At 35.1% G+C, this 20,495-nt stretch overlaps 1 long non-coding RNA gene across 6 annotated transcripts; it reads left to right on the top strand.

Annotated features, from left to right (window-relative positions):
* On the top strand, positions 1–2,294 carry LOC117626671. Of its 6 annotated transcripts, none has more exons than XR_004585606.1 (4): positions 1–374; positions 529–593; positions 814–1,922; positions 2,013–2,294. It is a non-coding gene; the product is annotated as an uncharacterized LOC117626671 (long non-coding RNA). The 6 variants fall into 6 exon arrangements; XR_004585607.1 differs by having other exon boundaries at positions 1,267–1,922; XR_004585611.1 differs by having other exon boundaries at positions 1,272–1,922.
* The last annotated feature ends 18,201 nt before the right edge of the window (positions 2,295–20,495 follow it).

A 20,495-nucleotide genomic window follows, 5' to 3' on the forward strand; every position in this document is an offset into this window, starting at 1 on the left:
TCAACTTGCTCTCTCTCCTCCCTCCTTCCTAAACAGCTGTTCAACTTTTTCACGCTCCCTCCCAATTTTTTCACGCTCCCTCTCTTCTTTCTCTGCCCTCTCAGTTTCTCTTCTTTCAAACTCCTTTTCTGTATTTCTCTCTCAGTTTCTTTGCATCGATCTCCCTCCTCCTCCTCCTCATCTCTTTCTCTCTTCCCTTTCCCTAACAATTCAAAAATCGAGGCCCAAAAGCCCTATTTACTACTCTCATCTGATATCTCTTTCATTTTCCTCTTCGTTGTGTCCCTCTCTTTTCGTGGTGGTGGAGGAAAAGGTAGTAATCTCGCAAAGTCATACTGGTGCTCAAAGATTGGATTTTTACTGCTACCCATCTGGTTGTTCCTGCCGTTCTCTATCTGCATCAATATCTTTAATTATGACTTGTTTTTTTCATTTTTGATTACTTGTTTTTCAATTTCTTTTCTTCATTAATTAATTTGGTCTGTTTTGTTTTGGTTCGATTTTGTCCTCTTTAATTAAATTTGGCAGGCCTTTTTTAAAATTGTAATTGGCTTTGAGATTGGACAAAGGTTGGCTTTCGTGATTCTGTAGAGGTTAGTAATCAAGGTTTAAAAAAAATCTTAATCTGTAAGTGTATGTATAGTTATACAGTGTATGGTTAAATGGATGATTATGATTGGTATTGGTTGTTGTGATTGCCTTAATTGCTATGGTTACTGAAAAAATATGTGCAACTAAATGTCTTTGGTTTTTTAATTATGGATTTTTGTATACTATTTGGCTTTCTAATGCTCTCCTTCGTTCTCTGTGCAGGTTGTTTTTCCCCTCCAATTTGCATTTGCATTGCAAAATTATTATGCTGAGAACAAATGTTTGAGTTTATTGTTTTTAAGAATGAAGTTCGTTAATTATGTTTATTTTGAGTTCAGTTCTTCTCTTGAATTTAAATTCTTTATTGCCTTGTTTCAACTTTTTGATGTATAAAAAAAAATTGGAAATTTTTATTTTTATCCAAATTCTATTACTTGGAGGAGGTATACAATGTACATACATGCTACTTGGTCTTCCAATGTAATCTTGACATTTGTCTCAATTTTCCTCTGTTATTTCTACATCATAATAAACCCATATTCTTTGTTTACTCATGAGTTCAGAGAAAATTCTCAATTTGGTTTACTTTCTTATTTTTGGCATCAGGTTTTACAAGAATTGGCTTCTTCATACTTTTCCTACCTTAATTTGATTTTACTTTTATCACTGAAGTAGTGCAGGGAAAAGTTTGGAGAAGTTGATGGAGGAGTGTTGAGAGAGAGCAGATACTTGTGAATTAATTGCAGGAAAGCATTCAAAGTCTTGAAAGGCAGTCCTCACCAGTGGAAGAATTGTCCCAGATTTTGAAAAGAGCAAATAATTTCTTGCATTTTGTGTTGCAGAATGCACGACCTCACTGATCACTTTTTAATTTTTGTTCATAATTTTCTGTTTTAGGATCAAGAATTGCTGTATCTGTTTATCTATAATCACTTCCCAAGTTTGCAAGAGGAGGTAATTAATTGCCACTGAAGTTCTTATTCAAGGTTTGGTAGGATTGCTGCATAACTTCAATGTAATTTAAAAGGAGGTAATTACTGCCTTGCTTAAGTGACACTCTGACACTAAACCACCTTAATTATATCATGTTCTTTCTTCTTGCCAGCACATTATAGGAAGAACAGATGTTGAGATTTTTACCGGGGCCGGCGTTAAGGAATCTCAAGACTTCAAGGAGGTTCTGGAAAAACAGGTTACCTGCAAAAAGGGCGATTACATTTGAGACACCATTATTTGGGTCAAAAACATTTTTGATATATGTGGAGCCCGTCTTCAACAAGGCATGAGAGACATTTGGTATAAATTACATGGGGATGGATGTCACTGATCAGGTAGTTGCATTTTGTATGTTTTAGAGTTCAATTCAAGACTTTTCTTTTGATCACTAAAGGGTATTTGTGTTTCTTCTGCACAAACAACAGGCGAGGAAAAGAAAAAAGATGGCAAAGCTTAGTGAGGAAATCGCAGTCCAAAAACCAAAGGAACTTATAGTAATTTTACGTATATTTTTATAATTTTTAAAAATTATAAATTTTATAAGTAATGCAATAAAATAATAGTTAAATGACACAAGTTAGAAACTCAATGCTGTAGTATCACTTGTTTGCCACCAAAATATGTTTCATAAAAGCTTTAAAAGGATTCACTAGAGCTTCAACATCGCTTCATTTACTATTCAATAAAGCTTCAAAATATTAATTTTATTTTTTGACTAAGAAGTCTTCATTAGTATTTTTATGAATTTTTTAAGATGAACTCAAAAGACATAGAAAGTGTCAGATTGAGTTTGTAGAATTTTTTGGTGTGTATTTTTATGCTATTTAATGAATTATTATGATTTTTGAAAGTTAAAGCATTCAAAAATAGTAATAAACGAAAGAGATTGGCAAGTGGCAGCACTTGAATAATGCATTGTCGGTGCTTCTAACGGGTGTCATTCTCGCGTAGCTCCATGTGTCATGAGATGTTCATTTTTATATCTTTATCTTAAAAAACTGACCAAAAGAAAGTCAGAAAATTACACCAACAACAAACTTCTTGTGACATTATCTTTGACTATCATGCGAGAAAAATCCAAACTTGAATTTGGGAAATTTAAAGTAATAATTGGAGGAAGAGTTGTAATACGGAAGAGTAATGATCTCCAACATAGTGTTATTGTTAGTACATAAGCAAACTTGACTTTGATAAATTATTTGAGATTTTTATGAATTTATTATGATTTTTGGAAATCAATACACATGGCAGTGCCTGATGGGTGCGTCATCAGAGTTTCCAATAGGCATCATTATCTCATAGCTCCACGTGTTATTAATGTTTCATTTTTATGAGTTTATCTTTAAAATATTCATTAAAAATCATTAAAAAAATTAGAAAAATACACCGAAAATTTCTAAAAATTCCTTGCTGCATGATCTTCTACTCTGATGCATGAATATTGAAAATTGACTTTGGAAAGTTTGAAAGAATAATTGGAGGAAGAGTTATAGTAATGAAGACTAGCGATTTTCAACTTAGTGTTATTGTTAGTATGGAAGCAAACTTGAGTTTAAGAAATTATTTGAATTTTTCTCTAAGTCAAATTTATATTTTACAACTGAAAAGATGAAGAAAATGTCGCAAGGAGTTTGTGGCAATTTTCAGTGAATTTTTCAGATTTTTGAAGAATTAACTATGATTTTTGGAAGTTAAAACATAGTAAAATAGTAATAAATGGAAAAGAATGACACATGGCAGCGCCTGAAGGGTGCATCGTCAGCTTTTCAACGGGTGTCAATATCTCATATCGCCACGTCATTAATGTTTCTTTTTGTGAGTTTATCTTTAAAAATTCAAGAAAAATTATTTAAAAAATCAGAAAAATACATAAAAAATTTCTACAAAATCCTTGCAACATTATCTTCGACTTTAATGCGTGAGAATCAACATTTGACTTCCAAATTTTGAAGTTATAATTGGAGGAAGAGTTATATTGATGAAGACTAGTCATCTTTAACTTAGTGTTATTGTTAGTATGGAAGCAAACTTGAGTTTGAGAAATTATTTGAATTTTCCTCGAAGACAAATTTATATTTTACAATTGAAAAGATGAAGAAAATGTGACAAGGAGTTTATGGCACTTTTTGGTGAATTTTTCAGATTTTTTAAATAATTAATTATGATTTTTGGAAGTCAAAATATTGTAAAATAGTAATAAATGGAAGAGAATGACACATGGCAGCCCCTGATGGGTGCGTTGTCGCTTTTCCAATGGGTGTCAGTATCTCATAGTGCTACGTGTCATTAATGTTTCATTTTTGTGAGTTTATCTTAAACAATTCATGAAAAATTATTAAAAAATCAGAAAAAGACACCGAAAATTTCTACATATTCCTTGCAACATTATCTTCGACTACGATACTCGAAAATCAAAATTTGACTTTGAAAATTTTGAAGTAATAATTGGAGGAAGAGTTGTACTCATGAAGACTAGTGATCTTCAACTTAGTGTTATTGTTAGTATGGAAGCAAACTTGATTTTGTGAAATTATTTGAATTTTTCTCTTAGTCAAAATTATATTTTAAGTCTCAAAAGATATTGGAAATGTCGCAAGGAGTCCGGGGTATTTTTTGGTGAAATTTTCAGATTTCTTATGAATTTATTATGATCTTTGGAAGTCAAAATATAGGAAAATAGTAATAAATGGAAGATAATGACACAATGCAGCGGCTGATGGGTTCATCGTCAGCTTTTCCAACGGGTGTCAGTATCTCATAGCTCCACGTGTGATTCATGTTTCATTTTTGTGAGTTTATCTTAAAAAATTCACAAAAAAATCATTACAAATTCAGAAAAATACACCGAAAATTTCTACAAATTCCTTGTGACATTATCTTCGACTATAATACTCGAAAATTAAAATTTGACTTTGAGAAATTTGAAGGAATAATTGGAGGGAGAGTTGTAGTGATGAAGACTAGTGATCTTCAACTTAATATTATTGTTAGTATTAAAGCAAACTTGACTTTGTGAAATTATTTGAATTTTTCTCTAAGTCAAAATTGTATTTTAAGTCTCAAAAGATGTTGGAAATGTCGCAAGGACTCCGGGGGTATTTTTTGGTGAATTTTTCAAATTTATTACGAATTAGTTATGATTTTTGGAAGTCAAAATATTGGAAAATAGTAATAAATGGATGGTAATGACACATGGCAGCAGTTGATCATTAGCTTTTCCAACAGGTGTCGATATCTCATAGCTCCATGTGTCACTCATGTTTCATTTTTGCGAGTTTATCTTCAAAAATTCACAAAAAAAATCATTAAAAAAGAAAAAGAAAAAGAAACCGAAAATTCCTACAAATTCCTTGCAACATTATCTTCGACTACAATACTCAAAAATCAAAATTTTATTTTGAGAAATTTGAAAGAATAATTGGAGGAAGAGTTGTAGTGATGAAGACTAGTGATCTTCAACTTAGTGTTATTGTTAGTATGGAAGCAACTTGACTTCGTGAAATTATTTGAATTTTATATAAGTCAAAGTTATATTTTAAAACATAAAAGACGAAAAAAAATGTTGAAAGGATTTCATAGGATTTGTTGGTGTATTTTTCAGATTTATTTTGACTTTTTTGAAGTTAAAGCATTGGAAAATAGTAATAAGTGGAAGAGAATGAGAAGTGGCAGCGCTAATGACTTGTGGTGCTAGGCGAGGATGACACCCGTCTGAAGCATTGATAATGCAACATTTAGTTGCTTCCACTTGTCATTCCCTTCCATTAATTACTATTTTTCGATGCTTTAATTTCTAAAAATTTTAAAAAATTTATAAAAAAATCATAAATATGTACGAAAATATCCTACGAACTCTTTTTGATTTTTTCTTCATCTTTTAAGCATTAAAATATAATTTTGAGATAAAAAACTTTCAAATAATTTCTCAAACTCAAATTTGTTTATATACTAACGACACACCAAGTTTAAGATGATTACTACAACTCTTCCTCAATTATTAATTCAAATTTTCTAAAGTCAAATTTTGATTTTCGCACATAATAGTTAAAGATAATGTCGCATGAAATTTGTAGATATTAAGGATTTAAAAAAAAAATTTAATTGTTTGTGAATTTTAAAAGATAAACAGACACAAAATGAAACCTTGTTGACACGTGGCGCTACATGAAATGACGCTTGGCAAAAGCACTGATGATGCACTCTTCTACAAACTCAATGTGACACTTTCCAAGTCTTTTGAGTTCATCTTAAAACATTCATAAAAGCACTAATGAAGACAAAGTCAAAAAATAAAAATAATATTATGAAGCTTTAGTGAATAGTAAATGAAGCGATGTTGAAGCTCTGGCGAATCCTTTTGAAGCGTTTACGAAATTTTGGTGGCAAACAAGTACTGATGTAGCATTGCAATTATGACTTGTCTCATTTCTCTATTATTTGTAAAATTTATAATTTTTAAAATTCATAAAAATATACGTAAAATTACTATAAGTTCCTAGGAACAAGTCTTCATATTTGAATTGTCAAGGGAACCAAAGCTTTACACAAGGGCTTGCACAAATTAAATGAACATAATAAAAATAAAACCAAGCTGCTAAAATTCCAATATTAAACCAAAAAGAAAAAAAGAAGAAGTCACAATTTAAAATTTAGAGGAATACTCACAAAAAAATGCAGAAGTACCAAACGTGTTTAAGCATTTTTTTTCTTTCTATATTTGATTACTTTCATAGCAATCACGAAATCAATCATTGTCCAATCGCAAAGGCAACCAAAGCTCATTTTCAACCAAATTGAATGCTCAAAAAGTAAACACCATAAACAATTCATTTAGCAAACATTTCATAAAACCATCGTAGAAGGAAAAATCATTTATAAACAAATATCCACTCACAAACAGTCCAAAGCACAATTAACCCTCTGCGATTTTGTCCAGGGCGATTCGTTGCGCCTGAAAACATACGAAAGAATATTAGGATTAACTTGATAATCAAACCCAACTTCGAACTTTAAAGATCAAAACTCCAGTTCTCGGGACTCAAAAGTGTAAGCACATCTTTTAAGAAAAGTCCTAGGGCCATTTTAGTGTTTTCCAAAGGATAAGTTGGTCGCGAAAGACCCCAGGTCAACTGTACGGTCAAACCTCCCAGATTGGTCAATCGGGCCCATGGGGCCCACGACCTCTGATTTCCAATCTGAAAGTTCTTATGGGTCCAATAAAGTCTCCTTAACAAGTTCCACAAGTTGGGTCTCGATCGAGCAGTCAGATCGCTCTCGATCACATGATCGGACGATCATTGGTTTACGTAACCCTAGAGTAATTCACTCGGGATGTTGCAGGGTAGGCCCGAAGGCAAGAACAGCCCAAGCTATTGCCTGAGGGCAGTGATGTCACGCTGATGCCAGGCTGGAGTCAGCGACGAAAAGTCAAATTGTCTTTCTGTTACCACATGAATCACATGCGAGGCAGGTGCATGATGCACGCTTGAGGCAAGCGCGTGATGCACATGAGAGGTGAGCGCTCTTCACGCCAGCTAACGGTAAAAAAATTTGAATTTTATTCGCTGGTGTCAACGACTGCTTTTCTCCAACGGAATTAAGTGACATGGTGCTACCTAGGGAGTTAGAAATATTTTTTTTCTCTTTCCATTTATCCAATGACTGCCAATTTTTGTGTAATAAAAATTGAAAAAAAATTGCAAAAAAAATTTAGAATTGTTTTTTTAAAATATAAATACCTAGCAATGCTCTTAATTTTTCACACCAAAACTTCATACAAATTCCTCTCCTCATATCATATCTTTACTTTCTACTTTCTTATTTCATTTGTGTAAAAATACGAATGGCCTCTTCCGTCAAAGCCTTGGAAGATGTTTTGTTGTGTGAGGGTACAAGTTGGTCATTGCTTGATTATGGGCAATGAGATGAAGGATTCTCATATGTGGAGGAAAAATCATGGAGAATTTTCCAGTTGATCGGGTTCTCCTCTTACGGAAATGACATTGGCTAGTAGGTGGAAAATTTTGAATAAAGAGTTAGGGAAATGGAGAGATGTGTTGGCAAAAGTGAGGTACAACATTCAAAGCGGCAAAAATCTTGGCAACGAGGTAAAAATTTTGTAATTGCCGTTTTATTATATTTAATGTCATATTGTTTGATATTTTCTTGCATTTCCAGTTTATTTTTTTATTATAGATTATTCAAGCACAAATGTGGTTTGGTGCCATTGGCCAAGGCACAAAATCTTTCAACAATCACCAATGTTGGGAGCTTGTGAAGAATTGGCCGAGATTCAAAATTATCACCACAGGTCCGAGCGTTTTGTTGAATGAGAAGCCGCTCCACGATTCATGGGCATCGAAATTGCCGTTCGACTCCTCGGTCATTCAAGACTCACCGATCCAAATGGAGTTGAATCGTATTAGGAGAAAGGCGGCAAGGCCAAGAGATGGAGCACTTGAGCACTTTGAACAATGAAAGTGCAAAATTCTTGGAACAAATTGGTCTTCAAGGCGCAATGAGAATGGAGAGAGACATAAAAAAAAGATGAGGTTGACAAGGCAAGAGATGAGGCATTTGCAAGAGAAAGAGAGTATGCACATAAACAAGACATAGACAAGAAAGATCGGGAAAGCATGACCATGGTTACAAACCATAGTTCCCCTAAAATAAAGGCATTTTGGAAAAAAGAATGAAGAGATGTTATGAGAAGAAGGCTTTTTGTGACGATTGTCCTAGCACCACGAATTGGTTAAATAAGAAAATCATTAAGCTATATTAATAGGGTTGCTCTTTCTTAATTAGTTGTATTAATTGTCTTTATTTAATAAAGAAAGCATTCAATAATGTATTAAAACATTGCATACATCAAAATAAAGCATAATTCAAAACAAAGACTTCATTGACCATGATTGTCTTTCAGCCCCCCCTAAGTGCTCGATCCAGTCAATTTAACGTCTTTCGTGAATATAAGAAGATTGCATTTTCATATAACGGTCAATCATATGGTTGTTGTAACGACCGTCCCTAATCAACGGTTCGTGCTCCAGTGGTGGTCCATTTTCTCCCACGGGTCGTTCATAAATTTGTGTCAATGTCGTGTTCATGGGATCGGGTTCAAACATTTCCAGTTCATCATAATCATACTCATCCTCCACAATATGTCATTATAATGCTCCGAAGAACCTCTTCATCAAACATACGAGCAGTCCCCCTAACGATTGCCCAGCGAGTTTGGAGGATACCGAAACACCTCTCCACATCTTTCTTATGACCCTCTTGATAGGTAGCAAAATTCATTCATAATGGGGGATTAATCTTGCTTATTCTAGTTGAGCTAAGCATTTTCCATTTAACTCAAGTATCTTAGGATCTAGTCTCTTTGAGCACAAAATAGAAAAGAGAAGAAATGTGAAGCTTTTAGCCTTGTAGACTTTTCTTGGAGAACCAAGAATAATCACCTTGTTGTGTAGATTCCTCAACCAAGAGGTCCAAAGTAGAAGTCCTCTACCTCACCACACCAAATGGACTAGAGATGGAAAGAAGACAACCTAGAAGACTTAGATGCTAGACTTCTTGTAGGTTGGTCCGAATTTTTGGCTAAGGAAGATGAGAGGGATAGTGTCTCACCTACACATCACACCACCATGGAATACCAAAAACCCCTAACTAAGGTTTGGGTCATCTTTTGGCTTTTATAAGAAAAGCACACAAAGAGAGAGAGAGAGAGAGAGAGAGAGAGAGAGAGAGAGAGAGAGAGAGAGATCCCTCTCTCATGGCCGGCCATGGGTAGATGGGTGGGCTTGAGTTCGGTCCTTGGATTTGTGTTGTCATACAACACTTTTCCTTGGGCCCATTTGGCTTTTGGGTATTTTGCCCTTTCTTTTAAATCACATTTAAAGCCCAATCCATTTACGTATGTCAAAGTTAATTCCAAAATTGATTATGAATTATAAATTATGATTTAACTCTTAAATCACTATTATAGTCTTCCTAATTGACTTGGTCAAACTATTAGACTTAGTCAATTGCTTTAGTTAACTATGTTGACTTTGACTTGACCGTTGACTTTAAGTTTTGACTTTCGGCTTTTGAATTTTGATTCATAGTTTATTTTCTCTTCATTTCTTTCTCTAATCTCATTTCTCAGTATATGATCCATAAGTTCCTTTTAGCAAGTTAGTGGGTGGGCTCAACTTCTTTGAGTTGACTTGTGAATTAAATCTTATTATTTAATTCTTTCTATTAATGAAGGTCAATTGAGTTTGATCTTTGCAAGACTTCCACAAACTATGGTTGTCGCCTAGCAGCATGTCATGGTTGTCCGAGCTAAATAGGGTGTAGGGAAGAACTTATTCAAATTGGAATGACTGTGCAATTGAATCATTCTCTTATACAATACTCCTTATTCACATTGTTAGATAAAGGAGTCTAATGTCAAATACCTTAATGTGAATTATTTATTTATATGATTATCCTAATAAGAATTGAAGACCTATTCTTTCAAATCTTATCTTCTACTTTGTGTAAAGATTTGATGAATCGTATCTTCAGAGTATTCACTCTCTTTACTGAGAGTAGAGATCCCTTGTCATATATTCATTTGCTTCAATGACTTCATTGAGAGTCTTAATAAATACCTTTAGGTCATGTTTTCTTAAACACAACGATATAGTAATTTCAAAGACAAACAACATAGCCACAAGACATTTATGTTGTCTTGTGACACCCTAACCCAATTTTAACTGTTTGTTTAATTTATTTAAATTTACCTAATTGCAAAATTACAATTTTGCCCTTGGGGTAGGGTCATTTTTGGTCTTTTTTAATCCGGTAGGATTTTGGGAAAGTAAATGGCACTGTTGTGTAGAGCCCATCAATACGAGTTCGTAGACACATAGTGAGCTCAAATTAGAGTTTTAACGAGGAAGTTGTGATCTACGGAATTGCACACAATCATAATTTGGGAGAAGTCAAAATTTAAAATACCCCAAGTCAGACATTCCCACACCAGTATTTGGTGAGTCCCAAGTCTGGTCAGTTCAAGTCCCAAAAATATTCTCTTCATTCCCCCACATAAAGTCCCACAAACTCATCATAATTCCCAAACCTGTCAGAACCTCATCAAAACCATACAGACCTGTTCACAGGTCCAAAGCATCAACTTCCTGAGCTTAAAACAAAATAGTTCCTTCTTCAAAATTGTTCCTCTACTCTGTAGTTGAACATATCCAACAATTAGCCCAATCGGAGAAATATAAACACCTCAAACCCTAGTTGGAGGACGAACATCTCATCTCAGTCTGATACTCTATGTTATGCATGAATTTGTCTTTGCATGCGAGTTTCTGTTACGATTTCCACTTCTATTCCTTCACGAAAGTTGTTTCTGAGGTCGAGTGCTACAACATATCCAAACATCAAGGGAATCTGAGATGTCTATCTACCTTAAATTGTGTTCAAGGTGAGACTAGGGTTCTCTTACTTCATGTTTGCTGGCTCCACACTAGTGTGAATATTCACTCTTGCATGTAGCCTTTCTCTCCTCTAATGGAATATTATCCTTCATCAACGTTGTTCATCTATGTCTTGGCTATAATATATCAAAATTGTAGTTTCATCCAAGAAGTATAGCCATCTCAAGACGTGTCCAAGTGTAACATGTTCATCCTTGTCTGATCTATTGATGTAGGCTCGGATGCTATCTTACATGTTGATTTCCCTTGCTCAGATGAGAAAGGTTCTTTAATGAAAGTTGTTGAGAATTTTGTCATCTACAACATATCCAATATTCGCAGTCATCCAGCAAGTTTGGCCTTGTCGGACGTGGTACAAACTGAAATAAGCTTCTTTGTTTCCAAGTGTTGTTTTGGCGGTTGTTCTCCTTGGGAGGTGAATTGAAGATTTCAGACCAATTCAGAGGAGTGAGGTAAATATTTAAGATGCTTTATTTCTGGGAATCTATTTAGAGGTTAAATGCTTGAGGTTTTGTGGATTGTTGAATTGTTCCAAAGTTAAGTAGAATTGTGAACATATAGGAATATCCGGATCGAACCCATGGGCCACTTTGTGGCAGCCCGTTGAGTTTTAAAATACTCCCCACGTCGTCCCGAGCACGATGGTATGCTCGGATTAGTGTTTGGTTACCGTTTGACTATTGAATGGATATTGCGCCTATTATGCGATATCTAGGTTTGATAGGTTCAGACCTTTCGATCGGTTCCATTTCTAATTATGTTATTCCCCGTACCTCTAGGATCCTGTATGAACTTGTTGATGTCATGTGATCGAGAGCGATCTGACCACTCGATCTAGACCAAACTCACAGGATGTATTTAGGAAAATTTGTTGGACCTATAGAACTTTAGGATTGGAGTTCTGAGGACGTGGGCCCTCGGGCCCAGTTGACCAATATGGGAGGTTTGATCGTACAGTTGACCTGGGGTATTTCGAGACCATCTTATCCTTTGGAAAACACTACAATGGCCCTAGGAGTTTTCTTAAAAGACGTGCTTACACTATTGAGTCTTGGGAACTAGAGTTTGATCTTTAAAGTTCAGATTTGGGTTCGATTACCAAGTTAATCTTAGTATTCTCTCAATATGTTTTCAGGCGCAAAGAATCACTCCGGACGAAACCACAGAGAGTTAATTGTGCTTTGGACCGTGAGTGAGTGGACATTTGTTTTCTAAATAGTTTTATAAAACTCTTGGATTGTGATCATTCTTTGTGTTGTTTTATGGAATTGATGATTTATGGTTACCAGTTTTCTAAATAGTATATTATGCATATTTGAATTTGGTTTGGGAACGGTGTTGAAGGATTCTGCATGGCTTGAGTTAAGTTAATAAATTATTTATGGTATTTATTTTCTGAGCGTTCGGGTTTGTTTGAAATGATTTTTATTTAGTTTATTTGTTGTTTAGTACTTGAAGTTGATATTAAAATGCTTTTACATGATTTAATTTTACAATATGTTTCAGGAGGATTTATAAGTGGCAGTTATGTGAGTTTGTCGACTAGTTATTTAGTAAGGATTTTATTTGTGGGTTTTTATTCAATAGTACTTCGAGAATGTTTGAAAATTTTTATTGGTTGGAAATCAAGATAGCGAAATTTGGGGTTTTTTTAACAGTATAAAAAAGTGGTTTCGTTTATTTAATTATTTATTGATACACACTTGAAATTTTGAATGGTTTAGAAAGGATTTGGGTAAGAGTTTTGGAAAAGGGATTTGTGAATAAGGGAGTTTCTATATTTAAGTGTCGAGAAGTGTATTTCAAACCCACCCTAGGTACCCATCACCAGTTGCCTTCGGAATATATCGATTGCCTTCGGAATATATCAGTTGCCTTCGGTAAAGTTTATGCACATGACTAGAATTACATGTACCTACATAGAGACTACTCTGTAGGTGTCTGGCTAGAGTATATCGCATGTACCTGTGTTTGCCTGTACCTGCAGTAAGGTTATTCTGTAGGTGTCCGGCCAGTGAATTGCTTGTACCTGCTTATGTGGGTGTCTGGCCAGGATTTTCCCCTGCCACTCTGTCGATATACTACACAAGGTTGGCTAGTTTTCCCCATAGGTATACTTGGGTGGAGAGTTTTTGTATGAAGACTGGATTTCGGATGAATTGCATTTTGAGCTTGCTTGATTGACTGAATTCAAAGAATGGTTTGAAACTTGATTTCTGTTGAACGATTGTTTGATGTGTTGGATTTGGATTGATGTTTTGAAATAAAGATTGTATTAGTGAGTTTTCAAAGGTTTACGAAAACAAAGGGGTTAGTATGTTTTGTATAATTACTTTGAAAAAAACTTTCTTTTTGTCCACTCACGCTTTTATTGTTTTGCTCCCCTAGGAAGTAGATAGCTCAGAATTCGAACGATTACGTAAACTACTCCGACATCGGTGAAGTCCTTGTAATTCTACCTAGTAGGAAACTTCATTTTCCGTTTTCATTGTTTATTTGGAAACTAACTTTGTAAATTTAACTCAAGTAGTTGCTATGATATTTCCCACTTAGAACTGAATTTAAGGTTGGAGGCCATGTGAAATTTGTGTGTGCCTTATCTTGCATGTTCTGCCAATTGGGATTATTAGATTGTCGTTGTTACAGGTGTTAATTTGGGAAAAGTTCATTTTACGGGGGAGACTCTGCCTAAATTTCGGTAGAAGTCTCGACCGATTTTTCTTAAAGTACGGGCGAGAGGTGTAAAGTTAGTAGTGGGTCCGGCATCGTTCAGGTGCTGGATTATGTAACAGGATTTGACACGAGTTCCGAGGGGGAATTCGGGTCAGGTCCCGTCATGTCTCATGTCTAAGGATTAGTTTGCACCATTGCAATATATGAGTTCTAGTTTAACATGTGAGTAAAAACTTTCATTCTAGAACTCATGTATTTGATCGCATTCATTGTACTTGTTCTCCTGCAAGCACCTACATACATATCTTGGTGTTGCCACACCCAATGACTTGAGACCTCGTCATTCTCTGCATATAGAGAAGATACTGCATGTATTGGTCTTAGTGGAATATCAATTCCCCATTGATACTCCTATGACTAGGAACATATTTAGGATTAGGAATCATGATAAATCTTAATGTATAAAATCTCATTATAGTGTTCTCATGTCCACATATATATTCCTATGACTGTATTTGTTTTGTATTTCAGAAGATAACATATAATCATGAATTGGAATAACTGGTTTTGCCCATAAATAACTTAATAAGTCATTACAAAATTTGTCCTTAACATTAACTATTGCATAAACAGTTGGCTTTAAGGGCATATATCTGAAAATCTCCCACTTGTACTCTAAAGCCAATTTGACATATATCTAATACCCATTTTCTCCATGTGGTGGTCCAGCTGAAACCAACTCATAGGCTTTGTCAGTGGATCTGATATGATGTCTTCTGAAGCAACCTTGAGTAGGTTTATTTCACCATGAGTAACATATTCCCTGACTAGGTCAAAATGCCTCTGAATGTGTTTGGATCTTTAATGAGACCTTGGTTCATTGGCTTGTGCTATAGCCCCATTGTTGTCACGATATAAAATAAAGGGCGACTCAATACTTGGAACCACTCCAAGTTCAATAATGAACTTCTTCATCCAAATAGCTTTTGATGTAGCTATATACTCTGCTTCAGTTGTGGAGTCTGCAGTAGTGCTCTAATTGGAACATCTCCAACTGATCGCCCCTCCGTTCAATGTGAACACATATCTAGAAGTGGATTTTAGGTCATCAACATCAAATTCAAAATCTGAGTCTGTGTATCCTTCCACTAGCAACTCTGGGCTCTCTTCATAGACTAGGAACATGTCCTTGGTCCTTTTGAGGTACTTTAACACAGCCTTCAAAGCAATCCAGTGTTCTGATCCTGGGTTTGATTGATATTTGATTGTGATGCTCACAACTTAGCTGATATCAGGCCTCATGCACAACATGGCGTATAGTAGAAATTGTAGAGGCATATGGGATGTTGCTCATCTGCTTCACTTCCTCTGGGGTTTTAGGGCTCATACTTTTAGATAGGTGGATACCATGTCTAACTGGTAAATAACCCTTCTTGGATTGTTCCATACGGAACCTTACGAGCACCTTATCTACATATAGGGATTGAGATAATCCAATTAGCCTTCTTGATCTATCCCTATAGATCTTGATACCTAATATGTAAGATGCATCACCCATATCCTTCATTGAGAAGGTCTTTGATAACCATAATTTCACTATGGTCAACATGCCTATGTCGTTTCCAAACATTAATATGTTATCTACTTATAGAATGAGGAATATGACTACGCTCCTACTAGTCTTCTTGTATACAAAGGTCCATCTCCATTTTGATCAAAACCAAAAGTTTTGACTGCTTTATCAAAACAAATATTCCAACTCCTTGAAGCTTGCTTCAATCCATAGATTGTCCTTTGAAGCTTGCATATTTTCCTTTATTCATTTTCAAATATGAAGTCTTCATGTTGATCCATGTAGATCTTTTCATGAAGGTGGCCATTCAGAAAAGCCACCTTCACATCCATATGCCATATTTCGTGAAGGTGGCCATTGAGAGTCTTAATAAACACCTTTACGTCATGTCTTCTTAAACACAATGGTACAGTAATTTCAAAGACAAACAACATAGCCACAAGACATCTATGTCGTCTCAGGTCTAAGGATTAGTTTGCACCATTGCAATATATGAGTTCTAGTCTAACATGTGAATAAAAACTTTCATTCTAGAACTCATGTATTTGATCGAGTTCAATGTACTTGTTCTCCTGCAAGCACCTACATACATATCTTGGTGTCGCCAACTAAATGACTTGAGACGTCGTCATTCTCTATATATAGAGATGTTGCTATACTAGTCAAAGCGGAATATCATTACCCAATTGATACTCCTATGACTAGGAACATATTTAGGATTAGGGATCATGATAAGTCTTAATGTATGCAATCTCAATACATAGTTCTCATGTCCGCATATATATTCCTAGGACTATAGTTATTTTGTATTTCCTAAGATAACATATAATCATGAATTAAAACAACTGGTCTTGCCCATAAATAACTTAATAAGTCATTACAAAAGATGTCATTAACATTAACTATTGCATAAATAGTTCGCTTTAAGGGCACATATCTAACATAATTGTTTTGACAAATGTCGTCCACCTCGGGTAAATTCCATCTCCTAGGTAGTACCCATCCGAGTTGATGGTATTGTTGATTTGATACGTGATCTAAGGGGAAGGTACTCTCAACACATCGTTGAACACCAGAGATTGACCAAACACGTTAAGGTCATTTTAAGATCCCACAACTCCGAAAAAGGCATGTCAAACCCTAGGTATCAAATGATGCAACGACCTCAAGAATGATACTTTTTTGGCCCTTCCTATTCCCATAATCTCCTTGACAGGCAGTTGGCCAATTCTTCCACTACCAGCGCATGCAGCCGATGCTTCCAATCATGCTGGGAAACCTCGAGCCTCAGCTTTTCGCAGAAACCTTTAGAGGTCCCTAAGCTTAAGTTTGCGGAGGTAATCTCTCGTGTAAGGAGTTTCGATTGCCTCACAGATTATGACTAAGCACTCTGGGATAGTGGATTTCCCCATCCTAGCAATCTCATCCACTTAGTCTGCAGATGTGCCATACGCAAGCATTCGTAAGGAAATTGTAAGTTTTTGCCCTGGAAGAAGACCCAAAACCTTAGCAGCATTGCACTTTTGAACGAAGTATGAGTTGTAATTGCAAACATCATGCATGATTTTACTGAACAAATATGGTTGCATTCTATATCAGCCTAAAAAATCAACACTAGAGTACAACGAATTTAGGATAAAGTAATCTTCCAAGAGATTCTCACCTCGAGAGTGCCTACGTCTATCCACGTTAATCGAGCATACCCTTTGATAAAACAACTAGATTGTTATGTGCTTCCCACTCCATTTCTTCTTCAGCACGTTTGTGCATTCTTTCTTCATTTTCTCACTTGGCTCTCTCCAACAACCTCCTCGTGTAAGACATTGAAAGTAGAATGTGTTTTGTAAAATTTGATAAATGAAAGGATAGAGAGGATATGGATGATTGGTGTGACTTGAGGGTGTGGTTTTATAATAGGATTTAGATGATAAACATGACACATGGCACAATAATGGCAACCGAAAATCTTATCCGAAATTTGAGATGTGAATTTAATAATAAATATGGACACGTGACAACCAAAAATCTTATTCGAATATTTTATCCGAAATTTGATATGTGAATTTTATAATAAATATGGACACGTGGCAATCGAAAATCTTATCAGAATATTTTATTCGAAATTTGAGATATGCATTTTATAATAAATATGGACACATGGCAACCGAAAATCTTATCAAAATTAATCTCATAAGTATAATAGATAAAATTGATTTCATGTGAATAGTGATTGCCCTTTGCCATGGCAATGGGTGGGAAAGTATAAAAAAAAAATTGCTAGGGCAAGCATCATTCACATGAATAGTAATAGCTCTTGCTTGCCTTTACCCTTTGCCATGACAAATGAGTGAAAGTTCTCTTAGTGTAAAACAAAATCGAAGAACTACTAAGGAAAAAAAAGAAGAAGAAAAAATCTACAAAAATTAGGAAAAAAAATCTGCAGAGATCGTAAAAAAAGAAGAAAGGAGAAGTATAAATAAGGATAGTTGATTTTGATCTACCATTATCCATAGTTTTCTGGCTGCAAAAGGTGTTCTTTTCTCTTAAGTGGAGCAGACTCCAACAACAAAAGGAACAAAACAGAACATGAAAAGAGTTCCCTAATAAGGTTGACATTAATACTAAACGAAAGCTCTCTCACTTTATTAGCAACCATGCCACATATCAATATCCTAGTTTGTATTACCACCTGGCAATGTCACGTGATAATACGTATCATAGTGTAATTTCTCCACCTGGCTATGCAAATGTATGATGAGTGGAATAGGAACAGACATTAAGTTGTAGTTCATATAATTTATTTATATTTTCTTGTAGTAGACTATTTGGATGTGCTTGTAATAGACTATTTGTTTTGATAAGTAGTAGTGATTTTATTTGATCTTCCAACTTTTTTTCTTAATTATATATATGCAAATTATATTGTCTATATTGGCTATAGGAATGGAGAGCGGACAGTCTAGTCAACCAAAAGGAAGTAGAAGGGTGTGGAAAGCACATGAGGAAGAAACATTGTTGACCATACTTGAGGATGTAGTCAACCATGGGTTACGATGTGATAATGGTTTCTTTAAATCTGGAACAATGATCCAATTGAAAAATCATTGGCTGAGAAATTTCCCAATACTGATTTAAGGGTAGTCCCACATATTGAGTCCAAGATGAGATTTTGGAAAAAAATGTGTGGGATAATATTTGACATGATTGACAAAAGTGGTTTTGATTGGAATGATTCTTTGAAATGCATTGAGGTTGACAGTGATGAAGTATGGAACACTTATGCGCAGATTAGTACATCTGTTAAGTAATATGTAATTCTTATATTTGTTATACTTACAGTTTTATTTATAATTTTTTCATTTTGATGCAGTGTAACAAGGATGCTGATGGTTGAAGGGGGAAACAATGTCTAATATATGATAGGTTGAAGAATATATTTGGGAAGGACCGAGCAACTGGTTGAGGGTCTGCAACTCCCACTGAAATGATGAATGAGCATGTGCATAACATTGATGTCAATAATGATGATGAGGAAGTTAAGGTTGAACCAGATCATTCTGCCTCTTTGCCAAGATCAAATCAACAAAACTCAGCTAGCTTAAGCAATCGAAACTGCAAACGAAATGCAGATACTGATATTCAAAAGGAAATGGCTAAAGCATTTGGTGAGATGATTTCTGAGTCTGTTGACCAATTGAAAACTATAACTAATAGTTTGATGAAAGGATCAAAACTAAGACCTGACATTGTTGCTGAATTGGCAAAGATGCACTTGTCTATTAATGACCAAATTAAGGCACTACGACTAATTTTGGAGAAAGCAAGTGATGAGAGAACATTCTTGACATTAGGGGTGGGCATCGAGACTGGAAAATTGGAACACCGAATCAGGTTGGATGGAAAAAAAACCGAATGACTAAAAAAGTCAACAAATTGGTACAGAACCAGGCCAGACTAGTTCCAATCGATTTCGGTTCTGGTTTCATACCACACCAAACTAGACCTGATTGGTTGTATGTAATTTTTTTTTTTTATACAAAATTATGTAACTCTAATGCTACATTTTTAATCTCATAACTAATATTTCTCCAAGCCCAACTTCAAAACATCTCTCTTTTTTAGGCCCAATGTCTCTCTTTCTATGAAATTAGATCATTTGTTAATTTTCAAGCCCAAAAAAATTAAAATTTAGTTTGAATTTGTATTAAAAAAAAGTTTCAAAAAATAAAAATAAAAATCGGGTCCAAAATCGAAAACTGGACCGAAATTGGTTCAAATTGGACTGCCCAGTTTGAAAAAAAAAATTTCACTAAAACTAAACCGGTTAAATAATACTGGTTTTGATTCCAAATTGAGGTGAAAATCAGACTGAATCAGACCGCGCTCACTCCTATTTGACATTGGATGGTGCTACGATAAAAGCATTTGTTCTTCTCTTACTTGGGTGAGGGAGCTGTGAATAACTCTTTGATGTAGTTTAGTTTAGGGTTATCTCTGTAGACGTCCCTGAACTTGGCCCTCATTTGCAATTGGGTCCCCGAATTTTTTTTTTGAGTCAATTAGGTTATCCAACTCTCTCATCCATTCCAATTGAGTCATTCTTTCAATTTGGCTGTTAATTTGAGGGCTAAAACCATTCATTTTAATTGAAAAGTGAAAATGAAAGAAAACAAAAACAGATAGAAACACAGAAACAGAGCACAAGCAAAGCAAGCACAAACCAAAACTCAGGAAGATAATAATGAGAAAAAAATAAAAAACCCACGTATATAGATATATGGCCATGGCATCCACTCAACTGAACCAACCCAAAAATGGCACAACAAAACAACACACTAAAATCAAACATGGCTCGTCCTCTTTCCTCCAAGTCCCCTCCTCCTCCACCAACCCATTTCACCCTTGTAAGTGTTAAATGCGTTTGTATATCGAGAAAATGATAGAAAAGAAAAGAAAATTTTCACCTTTCATGCCTAACTAAAAATACCCGTTAGTTAGTTATTCTATTAATGGTTTGTTTGTTTTTGTTTGTTTTTGGGTTTGTTGGTTGCAGATTCAAGAATGTGATAAAGAAGGCAAGAAGATGGGGATTGTACGGACAGAGGAGTGATACTACCACTCCAAAGCACCACCACCCAACACCTCCTCCTCATCACAAAAACAGCAGACGCCAAAACATAAAATGC

The sequence above is a fragment of the Prunus dulcis genome, chromosome 4, assembly GCF_902201215.1.
Source record: "Prunus dulcis chromosome 4, ALMONDv2, whole genome shotgun sequence".
In the NCBI taxonomy this organism is placed as follows: Eukaryota; Viridiplantae; Streptophyta; class Magnoliopsida; order Rosales; family Rosaceae; genus Prunus; species Prunus dulcis.